The sequence below is a fragment of the Hipposideros armiger genome, unplaced genomic scaffold (genome assembly GCF_001890085.2).
Source record: "Hipposideros armiger isolate ML-2016 unplaced genomic scaffold, ASM189008v1 scaffold_336, whole genome shotgun sequence".
Taxonomy (NCBI): domain Eukaryota; kingdom Metazoa; phylum Chordata; class Mammalia; order Chiroptera; family Hipposideridae; genus Hipposideros; species Hipposideros armiger.
In genome coordinates, this window is record NW_017731686.1 from 1,428,689 (window position 1) to 1,442,743 (window position 14,055).

Consider the following 14,055-nt stretch of genomic DNA (forward strand, 5'->3'; position numbering starts at 1 on the left):
TTTTCACTGGTCAAGTCATCCTCTTCGTCTCTCCTTTCCACGATACTGGGAAGAGAGTGACAATTTTTGGATCTAACTCCCTTTTTAGTCTCCATGCTGATCATTTGCACCCTGTAAGAGTCTTCCTTGAGGCTGGTTCACTTCAGTCACTCGCTGTGATTAGCCCAAGTTCCTATTTGGTGGCTTGGTATTACCTTCTTGAGAATGTAGGCTCATCACTCTGTGGGACTGGGGTTCTTACATTCCTGGAAGCCACACACTCACTGACTATCCCTCAGAGTCTATCATTTCTACGAAGAGCTGATCTCATCGAATACACTAAGATTTTCCCCGTGTCACAGGGGGCCTTCCTGAAGGGCTAAGTGGGCCCTGATGCCCTTGTTCAGACAATTTCTACAATAACCACACAAAAGAAATGACTGATGTATTTATAAAGCCAGAGCAAACTGAAGGTTCACTTTGCCTACCTCTGCTGAACTTCATTTAAGCGTAACAAGAAATAAATGTTGCATAGACGTCTCAAGATTTGAAAACTCCACCCAACACACACACACACACACACACACACACGCACGCACGCACGCACGCATAAACACACATGAAAGAGTGAACGAACCAGGGCAAATATATTTGTGTACGAGAAAACACTGAAAGTACATATAATTTCTCTTGCCTATATTTTCACAATCTGGTGTAGATGTTACAAAGTTCTCCTAAAAATCTCACTTTGGTCTGAATATTTATATTTTAAAAACCCTTCTGATAGAAAGGTAGATGATGTCTCATTTATGCTCTAAGTAGCATACTGAAAATGCATAGTGATGTTGATCTGTGTGGGTAGGTTTTGCTTGTTAAAACACACAAAAGGCGGAGATGACTGATAACATGACCAACTTTAGGTTGTTTCTCTGAAGCCCCCTTCCCTCAACCCCCACCCCACCCTGCCACCCCCACAAGTATAAGTCGGCTTTCTCCCAGTAGTATGAAGGCTCAAGTAAAAAAAAAGCAGCACTCATTAGTCAGAGTGCTCTCCTCCCTGGAAAACCACCACTGGAGGGGCCAGGAAATGACAACAGTCAGCCTCCTGTGCTACGTGCATTATAAACCATCCGCAGTGTCATGTGAAAGCAGGGAAATGCATATATTTCAGGAAAATCGCCCCCTCCTCCTGGGGTGGTTGTGTTTTGTCCTACGTGAATCAAATTCCTGTATTTTCCTACTGAGCATCTCTGGTTCCTGCCAGAAGGAAACAGAAAGCTGCAATTCTCTGAAGGGAAACGTCTCCGTGTGCAGCACACAGGCCTGTGCTGGAACCCCGCTGCATTTCCTTCAGAGGACATGCAGGCTTCGTTCGCTAAGCTGTGAAAGCAACACAAAGATAAGCCCCACATTGTGTCCCTTGTTGCAAAAAAGCTGTTGCTTGCTGCCTGGAGAAACAGGGACTCCTTCATTTTGAAGGGACCCCACCAAGGGAAGGATGCAAACAGCCCCTGCTCTTTTATTTGCATTTTGCCTTTCCCTTGGATGGGGCTGCTTATGAGTTATTCAAAGATGTAGAAGTTCTAGAAGAATAAGTCACTGGGTTTGTGGCTACATGTGGCTTCTACTATTGTGCAACGAAACCACGTTCTGCTGGTTTCCTTAGGTAAGAGCAGAAATGACTAGATGGAATGCCCATCTGCCCGTACATAGTTTAAAGGCTCAAATACTTTGAAACCCTTTTTAAAAATCAGAAATAGTAGGAAACATCACATCTGAAGTCACAGAATGCTAACCTCTGTGGCTGGAAGAAGTGTGCAAGCTGATATATTCATTTCTGATGCATTTGGAAATACTATCCTGATGTACATTTACATTTTTCACATGGAAAGTTCATTTTCTATAGGCTCCCATTTGATTTTAACGTTTCCCCATGATCATGTGTGTTTGTCCTTTTGGTTTTGGTTGCAAAAGAGTATCTGCCTCTGAGAGTGCTTCTCTGTTGATGCATTTAACAAATATCGTTGCCTGTCCCAGAAGCGCCAGGCATCGAGGATGGAGTGGAGAACAATGCTGAATGTGTACCCCTGTCCTGCTAGCTCTTACGGCTCAGGGAGGAACGTGAGCAAGGAAGCAAACAAAAAATCAGTTCTTTTACATGATGCTAAGTTCTATGAAGGAAAAGAGTGCTAGGGTGATTTGACTGGTTTGAAGGAAGGGCTCCATGACATGGAAACATTTAAAGTGAGGAGAGAGAAAAAGTTAGTCAGGCAAAGGCAGGGTATTCCAGGCAGAGGGACACGCATGTGCAAAGGCCCTGAGGTATGAACGTCTGTGACTGAAGAAGCACAAGTGCCCGATTCATGTTTGGAAGGCAGTGATGTGCGCTGCTGGAGTACATAGGCAACAGGCTGGTCTAGGTGGCGCTGGCTTGTAGGCCAAGGGAAGCAGCTGGAGTTTTCTTGAGCACCTTGACAAGCCATTGGAGGACTTGAACCAAAAACAGGACCTGACTTCACTTACATTTAAGAAGCGCTCTCTGGCCTGTGTAGAGAGGACATGGTGAAGGAGTGGAAGCCAGGGCTTTCTCTGTAAGGATTAAATGAGTTAATGAGTGTCTAGCATTTGGTGCAATACTTGATACATAATTATTGCCAAGTTCATGTTAGGGGTTGTTATTAATAATTATTATCAATATTAATATCAATATACTTCAGTTTAGCATCATAATCTGATGGTATATATTCAACATGTACACCTGAAATCAACGGTCTTCTCTGGTTTCAGTCACTACAATGTAAAAATCAAGTTAGGTTAGGAATTGGGAGGTGAGATTATTGGCCTAGTGGGACTCAAACCTGAAGCCAATTTTGGTTCCTAAACTGTTTACCATATTATTGTCCATATAGTTAGTTGCATGTGTTGAGTGCAAACTTTTTAATGAGCTATTTTATAAAACATTTTTTCCTCATTAAATTAGTATACCAATCTATAAAAGAAGGCACTTCTTGAAAGTGCTTTATTTCCCAGAAATCATAACATTTGCTTCTGTGAGATTTACTTCTGACCCAACTGAGGATATACGCAGAGAGAATGCATGTTTGGAAAACTGGCATTTATGTACTAAATTTCAAGCTTTGGGAAAAGGTCTTTATTGACTGTAGAAAACCAGAGTATATGTACTCTACTCTCCTTGCTCTCAGGTTCGTTTTGAGCGCTTAATGACATCTCCTCAACCTTTAGGGAGTAGGGTAGAACCGAAAAATGCTGAGTAACTTGGTGCGCTCTCCTGGACCTCTCTAAGCCTCAGTTTACCCATCTCTGCAATGGTCGTAACAATCATGTCCTCCTCTAAAGGCTGTGAAGATTGAGGAAAGGAAATCATTAAAACGCCTCCGTGTCTGACACACAAGGAGAGCTCAACAATTGTTAACTGGGGAAGCTATTACTGTTATTTGAAGACCAAAGTACCTGCTCTCCATTATTTGACCCCTTTAATTCCAGATAGAAAGGATAGTTCTGGCATTCCAGGTAGAACTGTTTTGGTTACCAGAAAATTTTAGTGTGCTGACCTCTAATATTTTATCTCTGACCCTACTTTGACCCTGGGGCCAGGATGAGACCAGGAAAAGAACCCTGGGGCACTGGCTGCAGCTGCCGACTCTGAAGTCACAGACTCACAGCTCTGTGAGAGGTGGCCCTCCAAAGGCTGCTGGAAATTACACTGGTAACCTTTGATAAGCCACGGACGGGTTCTGGGGTTTCAATTGCCCCTGTCCTCTGCCTTTCTAACTGGCAGTAATTATCTTTGTAATGCTCTAATGCTAAATAATGATGCGGCTAATGCAAGCTGCATTTTTGGCACAGGTGCCAGCTGTTACCTCGCGGGGCAGCTGACCGCCTGGCGCACACTTAGGCACATTCAGTGGGCCAGCCCCCGCCCAAGCAAACAAAACAAAGGCAGCCCCAGCCTTCCTACCCATGGGCCCCGCCCTTCCCCTCTGCAAGGAGGCCCTTCTCTCTGCCTTCCCAGCCTTCTCCCCTCCTCCCCGCTTCCTCGCCCCTTCCCCTCACTACCCTCCCTCCCACTGGTGGTTTCTTCCTGCAACAGAAATCCAGGAAACCACCCCCCACACTTCCTCTACCCACAGTTTTCTCCAGGGCCTGACTCACACACAATTCAGCCTGATTTGGAGTTCCCTTTTCTCTGTCCCATGAGAAACCTCAACTCTCCCATTCATTTCTGGGAGTACCGGCTAGCCAGATAAGGCTGATTATTTTTGAGTCCCATAATTGACCTTCCATCATCATTTTTTTTAAAAAAGGCATATTGAAGACAAATCACCAAAGAACAAATGTGAGGCTGTGGGCTTTTTACTTACACACACACACACACACACACACACACACACACACACACACACACACATCCCGTTTATACACTGGGCCACAGAGCGGCCTTCAGCAGACAACATATGCATGATGAGTCGCTTTTCAATAACTTTAATCTCCTATAATTCATTGTTTCTGTGGTGCCGGTTACAGTCGCTAAGAGGGCAGAACAGCAGGCCAGTTTGGCACACAAACAAATTTAAATGTGAGCCAAGGGGTTTGGCCACCTTATGATGAGTGGTTGACTTGCTGCCAACAAAATAAAACAAAAACAAAACAATAGGTGGGGTTGATGAGGGTTGAGGGACAAGCGCTGCAGTTTCTAAACAGGGTGGGGGCTCCTTTAATTTTGACAGCACGAGTAATACAGGGAGGGGGTCACAGCACATCTGCTCTGGAGGAAGACAAAGGGCAAGGTGGGGCTGAGCGCAGGCTGAGGGGTCTCGGCTTTGCGGGCTCCGAGTACCGGCCTTGGCCTCTCCCTCCTTGCATCTGGCCCTGGAGGAGAGCCCATCCAGATGGGCGTCCTGAGCGTGACCACTCCCCGCCCGCCCGGGGCCCTCACGCAGATATCAACCGCGGATCGTGGCCCCTACTCACTGGCCACCAAGCCCAGGCCAGTGCGGCCAGGGGTGGCGACACCTTCCCACACCTTCCCGCTCCGTTCGCCCGTGGTGTCCGCTGGCCGGGCCCCACTGGGACTTGAGTGCCCAGGCCATTGCGGGGGGGGGGGGGCTCCTGCAGGGTCCAGGGGAACAATGGCGATCCTGTGCTGGCCGGCCGGCGGGGGAGGGGGCGTGCCTGCTGCTGGCCTGGGCTTCCTGCAACACTGAGCTCCCAACTGTCTCAGAGGCCCTAGGCCTGGCCGCCCCGCGGGGCGCTGGGGGCGCACAGGGGCCTCGGAGGCCCAGGCAACGGGAGCTCCTGGACAACAGTAACGCCCGTGCTGGGCAAGTCCATGGAGACAGACCACGCAGTGACAGGCCGGAGGCGGCTGGAGAGATCCATAATTTATGATGTTGTTCTTACCAATCCGGTTTGGGATTTCACAAGCGTTGCCTGTTTCCTTCCCATTTGTTGCTTCCGTCCGTTGGGGAAGACTCCTTTCCCTGCTCAAGACAGCAGTGGTTACCTTCCCGAATTAACGTGATAAAAAAAAATAAGTGGGTTTCTACTTGAGGGGTTGCTGAGGGGGATGAAGGGGAGCACAGGTAAGGGGAGGGGCTGATAGAGAGTGCTTGGTCCACTGGGTACCTTGGACTGATTTTACCCAGACTGTAGGAAACAAATATCCCTATTTCCAGAGAGTTGGGGTGGGGGGGTTGTGCTGAGAAGTAGTGAGAGCTGATCCAACCCCGCCGCTGCCACCACCACCACGCATTTCCTCATTTATACATGAACCTCTTGGCCCGTAATGATTTCTTTTAGCACTGCAGGCCCACAAAAAAAAACGATGACTTGGTGGCAGGAAGGGAAGGGGTTAACTACTCCTCCTTGCAAGGTGCAAGGACCTTGAGGGACCCTTCAGCAAAGGATGCCCCTGTTCTGAAAATACCTTAAATTGCTGTGGCGATTGGGGAAAGATTGATGGATTTTTATCCATAGTGCAATAAATGAGTACGTGATAGGTACCACAAAGCACCCCAAACTAAGTCGGAGGAAGGTTTTTTTCTTGTTCTTTTCCTTTTTTTTTTTTCTTGAAAAGAAATCTATCCTAGTCGCCTTCTTTTTCTCTTTGGGATTGTGTTGCTCTGTGGAATTCAATGCTTGGTGAGACTGGAGCCAGTAAAGACTTGCCTGAGAAGAGGCCTGAAGTGGTCAGATCCATTCCAAGTGCCGCAAGTGCCCTGAGCCCCAAGCCAGGGGGGCTCCTGTTCCATCTGCGGCTGAGGAGGGAGCAGGCCTGGGAAGATGTGGAGCCCCAGAGCTCAGCCGCCCCTGCAGATGGCTGGGTCATTTTGTGGTTTACAAATGACCAAGTCAGGTTGAAGCCACAGTCACTGCGGTTACAGGCAACTGTGATTACTCACACAGTTAGTGACCCAGTTATGGCACACCCTCTTTTTAAAGGACATTATTCAACCTCTTGCTAGCTTGATTTCAGAAACGGTCCATGTATACAGGGAACGTGAGGACTGCAAGGAGTGAGGTATTGAAACCCAGGGCATGTGTTCACGTATGCCAGGAGTTTGGTTTTCTGAAAAGGAGCAAATCTGGGGTGTGACTTTTGAGGCACGTAGAATTTCATGGAACTTTGACTAGAGGTTGGTTTCCAAGTTCAGCGTCTTCTGAAGGGAGGTTGGGCAAGGCAGGTAAGCGCCTCCTGGTTACCTGGTGAGCTCTGACTTGGCTTGTATACTCGTGGCCATCTGTAAAATGCAAGGGGGAGGCAGGAAGGGGAAGAAGAAGCCTACGTATGGAGGCTTGTGTGGGTTTTTACTTTTTAAAAATAGCATTTCTTTTTACCACAATGGCACAGGAACTTGTAAATATGAATCCCCAGCAATAGTAAACAAATTAGTTTAGGTTCTTTTATCTGAAAGGTAAGTAGAACAAGTCAGACATCTCTCTCTCTCTCTCTCTCTCTCTCTCTCTCTCGGAAATGCAAAACAAAATCCCCCCTGCTCTAAAGGCTTTTTTGCTGGTGAGTGTTTGTCCAGGAACAAACAGTCTTTTATTCAAATGGTCTCTGAAAGTTCATAAGCAAAAAAAGTGTCCAACGTCTGTTTGCCCACAATACAGTCTCCAGCTGCATAGTGAAGCTTTTTTGTCCTGAATTTGTGATCTGCTATCAGAGACATTTAGTTTCTCTGAACAGAAGGCTCTTTGGGAGAAGAAAGCTGGGGGTTGGGGAGGAACATGGAATCAGTCTCCCCTCACCCCCACCCCCATGCCCTTTGGCTGTTTTTTTTCTAGTCAGCCAGTACTGCCTGAGTTCTTCTGATCTTTCCCAGCACCTTCCTGAGGTGAGGGCAGGGAAGGGTGAACCTCCATGGCAGGTTTCCCCACGGGCCTGTTTTTACCGGAGTGGAGTAGCTGGCCAGGCTACTGTCCATAGGAACTGTTCACAGAAAGGAGACGCCCTACTCCTGATGCCATATCTCCTCTGGAGATTGTCCTTTACAGCATGTTTTATACAATCTTCCAAGATGACCATCTTTTTAGTCATAGGTTCCCTTTTACCATTGGGAGTGTGTAGACATTCCCACCCGACATCCTGAAGGCAGCATCCTGTGAGATGGAAGGGAAGAGGTGAGCAACTCGGGAGATGATGGACAATCGTTTGGAGGGATGGGCAAAAATAATTATTTGTAACAATTTTAATTGCTTCTACATAATTTTAAACGTTTGGTTCCTTTTGGTGGGTTCAAGCTTCAATTCACATGAATTTAATTTGTGACACTTAAACTGAGCAGTCTCAGTAAGAGGCAGGTGCTAAGGACACAGGAGGGAATAAGGTGTCCCAAGGCCATGTGCTCGTGGAGATCACATTCTAGTGGCGAGAGAGAACTAATAAGTTGTTTTTAAAATAACTTTTGGATAGGGATATGTGCTTTGAAAATAATAGAACAGGACAGACAGAAGGCCTCTCAAAGGAGTTGCTATTTGAGCTGAGCTCTAGAAACAAAAGCAAGGCCACCAGGGAAGGCAGCCACTTGGGAGAAATAGTCCAGGCAGAGAGACCCACAAAGGCCTGAGCCTGGGATGAGCTGCTTGGGCTGCAGAGACAGAAGAAGGTGTGTGTCACAGGGTTCCAGAGAAGGAGGGTGGAGAGCAGGCTCAGGGTGCCCTCACTTTCTGATTCTTCTGAACTCACCAGAGTTGGTGATTGGCACAACTCCAGGAGTCACTGTCCTAACGCCTGCCTGCACCCAGCATCCGCCCTGATTTACTTCCGTATGCAAACCAGCAAAGCAGTGGAGAGGTCAGCTGCTGTCCCCTGTATGTGCAAATCTTCTTAGCCTTGACTTGAAAGTCAGCAATACTGATTGAAAGCAGAAGACACAGCTATTGTTGAGAAGAAAAAAAAAAATGGTGTCTGAGGTGAGGGAGGGGAAGGTATAGAGGTGCCGGTGCCTCGTGGGATTGGCCAACTGGTGGGGACAGACTTTGGTTACATCTTCTTTAGTTCTGAGGCAACAGATCAATGACACATCTAGCAGAACCAATATTCCCCCCTCAAGAGAGACTCGTGCCCACCAGAAGCAATCCCCTCAGACCTGGCATGGCTTTCCTTTCTCCTCTTCTTTTTCCTCTCACTGCACACATCGCAGGGCTCTGACATCCAGGCCCCAGATCTGCCTCAAATTCCTTTCCAGGAGGCCTTGGGCGTCCCTCGCGTTCTCTCTCTGGTCTGGCCCAACATCCAGCACTTAAGGTGCTAGATTTGGTTGTTCTCTCCCATAAAAGCACCAAGTCACCTCTGAATTTTCTGGGAAAAGAAACCTCTCTCTCTCTTCTTCCCGCTTTTCTCTTTCCTAAATTTAGATTTTAATGGGTAAGGGCTTTACAGTTTTGGGGTAGAATGTGAGGGAGAAGAAGAAATAAAGAAAGATTAAATGAGGCAGCAGGAAGAACAGGAACTAGGGGCGGGGGTTGGGTAACACCTCTGACTTTATCCCTAGGTTTCTAAGTTTGGAGAAAAGAATTGTTTTTCCTTTAAGCAAACTCACATCCTCCTATAATCGACTTTTTCTGTCTGTTTTTCCTTTTTTGTGGAGTCCGCCCCCACAGCTGTTTGCTTCAGGCAAGCCCCACAGCGGGGTCTCTAACTTGACTGGGCTGCCCATGTCCCAGGCCTCTCAGGTCCTCTGTCTCCTTCCTGGGTTGTGAGGCATTTTAACACGGGCGCTCTGGGAAGTGAATGAACTGTTGCCCATCTCGGCTCTGTCAGCTCTCCTTGGCCATTGAAGAGGCTCCAAAACGGCCACCCTGGGGCTGCATTTCCAGTCAGGCAGAGGGAGAAGGCTCCCCTGCTCAGGCCCGCCCAGGCAGAGGCAGACGCAGCTGCAGGGACACAGGTCGGGTAGGCTCCTTTTCTCCCACTCCCCCTATCCTTGCCTCACTTCATCGGAAGAGTATTCAGGCTTCCTATTTCTTTTCACTTTAATTCTCATCCAGCATGGAGACTTCTGTTTTGTTCTGTCAAGCTACCCGGAGTCACAGCAAACTGATACCTATCTTCTTCCATCTTTCCCTTCATGTCCCAAGACCCAGCTTTGGCTTCCAAGACAGTGGGTTTGAATCGAACTCTGCCTTTTACTAGCCATACAGCCCTGATGAATTCGATGATTTCTCAGAGTCTCAGCTCATTTCTCAAATGAGGACAATATTAACACCTCTCTCACAGCCTCACTGAATTAAAAGAGATCATTGATGAAGAATTCCTGGAAACATGCCTAGCCCATGTTAAGGGCTCAAATACAATGATCAGTGCTGAATACTGCAAATCAACCCCTCTCAACCTCTCCCCTCCCCTGGCATTTGTCACCTCACACTATGTCTGGATGACCTCTGACCTTGACCTTCATCTATAGCTCCTTGGAGTTCTTCTCCCAGTCTCCTGTGGTCTTTTTGGTCCACCTGGGGAGCTCCTGTTGGCTCTGTATTTGGCTCCCCTTATAGAATCTCCCTTAACCATCCTGCGACTATCAACTCCACGTGGGTCACCTCCAAATTGTCATCCTCGGCCCTCGCCTCTCCCAACTTCCAAGTGTATGACTCTCCTTAGAGCTCCTCAGGTTCCATCTTCTCCTGAATAACCTTCCTCCTCACCACGGTCTCCATCTTCTGAGACTCTGGGTCGAAGCATCTTCATTCAGTGCCTCCCTCTCATAACTATTACCTTTCCCAAATCATCATATGTGTCTAGTTCCTGAGCACTTTGTGCCTGTCATGTTATAGTTACTGCCTAGCCTGCCCCCCACCACAAGCTCCAGTGTCTTCTCTCTGATCTGTTCTGCAATGGACTGATTGGCCCCCACAGGCAGCCTGTGGTGAGAGACAACAGCCTGGTCTCTTATCTCAGCCTCATGTGTGCAAACTCGGCTTCCTCATCTGACTCATACGCTCCTGCACCTGCGTAGTGGAGATTTTTTTGCCTTATGTCCACCCTTAGTTTGATGTGAGGAGGAGGGACTTCTGGAAAGTCCTGTGAGATTTGATTTGCATAAAGATCCAAGAAGGTCCTGGATAAGGACTCACTGTAAGGTCAAGGAGAGTCAAAGTGTAATTAGAGTAATGAGAGGATAAGCTACAGGCCTAGTGCAAACAGGGATAAGAAATTTCAAGTGTGCTAATAATAGTAACAGTCAATATTATTATTAATGTTGTTTTCTGGGCTCATCTCCCACCTTCCCTTTCAGGACTTGTAAATGTGTAAGCTATCACAAAAATGAGGAGCTGGCTCACTAAAATATCTGTGTAGTTAGGAGCGTGAGAACAATGCTTTGATATATTAATGCATTTGCTGCGCCAGCACTTCCTGAGCATGCGCTTTGGGTTCAGCATCAGGACTATGCCCGCACAGCATTTCCAGTCAGCAGGGGTGACAGATACTACAAACAAAAAAGGGCCATGAGGACCGGCGTGTGCTGTCCGTGGCCAGGTACAGGAGGTCACAGGACCACTACTGGGGATGCCTCGCCTGGCGCTGAGTCAGGTGAGGCTTGGCAGAAGACACGGAAGATGAGACACAGAAGGAGAGTAGGAGTCAGCCAGGTAGAGGAAGAGTTCCACGCAGAGGGGAACAGGGCACACAAAAGTCCTTCAGACAGAGAAGCACAACAGTTTTGAGGAACTGAAAGAGGTTCATTCTGGGCAAAGTGTGGGCGGGATGCTGAGAGTCAGGACTGGAGAGGGAACGATGAGTGGGGCATTGTAGACAGTGCACGTGAGTTTTGATTTTACCCTAAAAGGCAAAGGCAAACCATGGCAGGATTTTAAATGCTGATGTGTGTGTGCGTGCATGCGTGTGTGCGTGTGTGTGTGCGCGCGCGCGCGCGTGCACGTGTGTGTGTGTGTGTGTGTGTGTGTGTGTCTGACATATTAGAAGGGTATTGGAGAGGAGCACAACTGAGGCAGGGAAACGTAGGAGGTTGCTTACAGATCCCGGATGTGAGGTGATGGAGCCTGGACCCAGGCAAGGTAGTGAGGGGCAGCAAAATGGATGGATATGAGCAATATTTGAGAGGACTTGTAATAGGTTGGATATGGGAGGTGAAGCAGAGTGGAAAGTCGAAGATAATTCCTAGGTTTCTGACTTGAACAAGGGGGAGGATATTAGTGACATTTGCTGAGATCGGGAACACTTAAAGTGGATGGGTTTGCTTTCATGCATGTTAGCTTGGAGGTTGCTGAGACACATCCAAGTGGATGTGAGTTTGCAGACCCTGGTCAGCATTGGAGAAGCCAGGAGAGACTTGAAAATCACTCCAATAATGTGTGTGTTTATTTCTGCTGTAGCCTGAGATCGTTTGGTTGTCAAGAAGGAAGTTCAGGTCTGGCCGATTGGCGCGTTGGTTAAGAGCTGGCTTGTGACACCAGCTCTGAGCAGCAGGACCCTGGTTCGGATCCCACATGAGGGCCAGTGACACTGCCCTCCACAGCTAAGACGGTGAACAACAGCTTGACCTGGAGCTGGGCTGCGGTGAGTCACCAGCAACGGCTAGGCTGCAGCCCCTGCTGCAGTGGGCTGCCATAAGCTACTGTGAGTGGCCGGCAGCTGGTGTGAGCTGCCAGCAGCCGCAGTGAGCGGCCGTCCAAAGGCCGGTGACTGATCTGCCTCACCCGGGAAGAACGCAATGATGATACCAACATGGGCAGTGAAGCAACGTCCTCCACAACTAGACTGAAGAACAAAAAAGAGAGCAACTTGTCTGTTCCCCTTCCCCCGATTCCCTAGCGCTGTTCCCCTCCCCCAATTCCCCAATAAAATATTTTAAGAAAAACAAAAACAGACAAACAAAAACAAAAAGAAGTTCACTGAAGCCAGCTCAAGTAAAACGTGGACTTCTTAGGAAACAGAGCTTCACGGGCTGTGCTGCTCACAGGGAGGCTGTGAGGATGAAATGAGCTCTTCTGGGTCCCACAGGGAACGGGGCCACTGGTCCTTTCGTTCCTGCTCCACTTCCTTCTGCGTGGGCCAGTCTTCTCCGCGCATCCATGAAGCCTCCATCCTCCATGTCTTTGCTCTCTCTAGAGCTGACTCCTTCTCTTGCTGCCCGACAGACCTCACATCTGGGCTTAAAAGTCTATTATGGACTTCACATTTATACATCTCTTTATTCAAATTTTGCGACAAGAGGTGTTGATGAACACTAAGTTTGGCATGGCGGCTTTGGGTCAGGTGATCATCCGTGGAAGCAGTGACAGCAATGTGTGTGTGTGTGTGTGTGTGTGTGTGTGTACGTGTCTGTGTACGTGTGTGTGTCTCTGTGTATATATGTATGTGTGTGTGTATACGGGGGTGGCGATTTTATGAGGGAAATGGTCAGACCAGTTGTACTGTTGAGTGCAGAACTTTCGACTGGACACAGTATTCACACATTATTTATTAACTTCTCTAACCTAGTCAATGTTGATTCTGTTTCTATGTGTTCCATGTAGCAGGAGGAAAAAGCATGAACAGACAAAACTGAGTCTGCATGTCTCCTTTCCCTGTTAGCTGTTGGGCAGTTTACATGGGCTCTCAGAGCTTCATTTCGCCAAATTATAAAATCGGTGATATTGTCTACTTCCGCAGGAGACAGAATGAAATGAGATAACACTGTGAAATGTTTGACAGATGGCAGGAAGCATTCAGCGACTGCTCCATCCCTCTTTTTACTTCTCCTTTAAGCTTGTTCAAGTCACTGTTTTCCCGGAAAACAGGAGTTGTACGTAAGCCATTTTTTATAGTGTTTCTTGATGCATGAGCATTAACAAATGTTTATAGAATGATTATATATTTTATTCTATTAAAGGTAGCTGTAATCACTCAATACATTTTTGGAAAATTAAAATGAGCAAAAATCATTAACCCATAATCGTGCCATCTAAATTAAAACAGAAAAACTACACGCTGTATCTCTTTTTAGCTCTTTTCCTAGACTTTGTTTTTACATATATAGAATCATAATTTACACACAATAAAATGCAGTATGTTAAAATGTTTAAGGGTGGCCGGTTAGCTCAGTTGGTTAGAGCGCAGTGCTCATAACACCAAGGTTGACAGTTCGATCCCCACAGGGGCTACTGAGCTGTGACTTCCACAACTATTGGGTCGTCGGGAAAGTCATGACGCATTTTTGCATTGAAAAACGTTATATGTCATGACTTTCCAGATGACCCAATAGATTGAAACAACTACTCGACTTGGAGCTGATGGGTCCTGGGAAAACATACTGTTCCCCAATAAAAAATAAAAAATAAAATGTTTCAACAAGTTACTTGCAGGATAAAAATATATATACTTTTAAAGCATTTCATTTTCACAAATCTATAATATTGATTGACATCTTACTCTAATTTCCTCTGTTTTGTCCCGAATATCTCACAGATGAGGCAATGTTCAGTTAGAGCCAAATTTAATTCTACCGAGTTACAAATACTTTTCAGGCAAGAGCTATGTCCATTCAGTTGCACTTTGATATGTTAGATTTAATGCAGGGCTAATGAGGCCAAGCCATAGGTTTTATTCTCACA

At 47.1% G+C, this 14,055-nt stretch overlaps 1 long non-coding RNA gene across 1 annotated transcript; it reads left to right on the forward strand.

Annotated features, from left to right (window-relative positions):
• The first annotated feature begins 6,481 nt into the window (after window positions 1-6,481).
• LOC109392560 (uncharacterized) lies at window positions 6,482-11,950 on the forward strand. Its single transcript, XR_002126079.1, has 3 exons — window positions 6,482-6,683; window positions 7,537-7,623; window positions 11,836-11,950. It is a non-coding gene; the product is annotated as an uncharacterized LOC109392560 (long non-coding RNA).
• The last annotated feature ends 2,105 nt before the right edge of the window (window positions 11,951-14,055 follow it).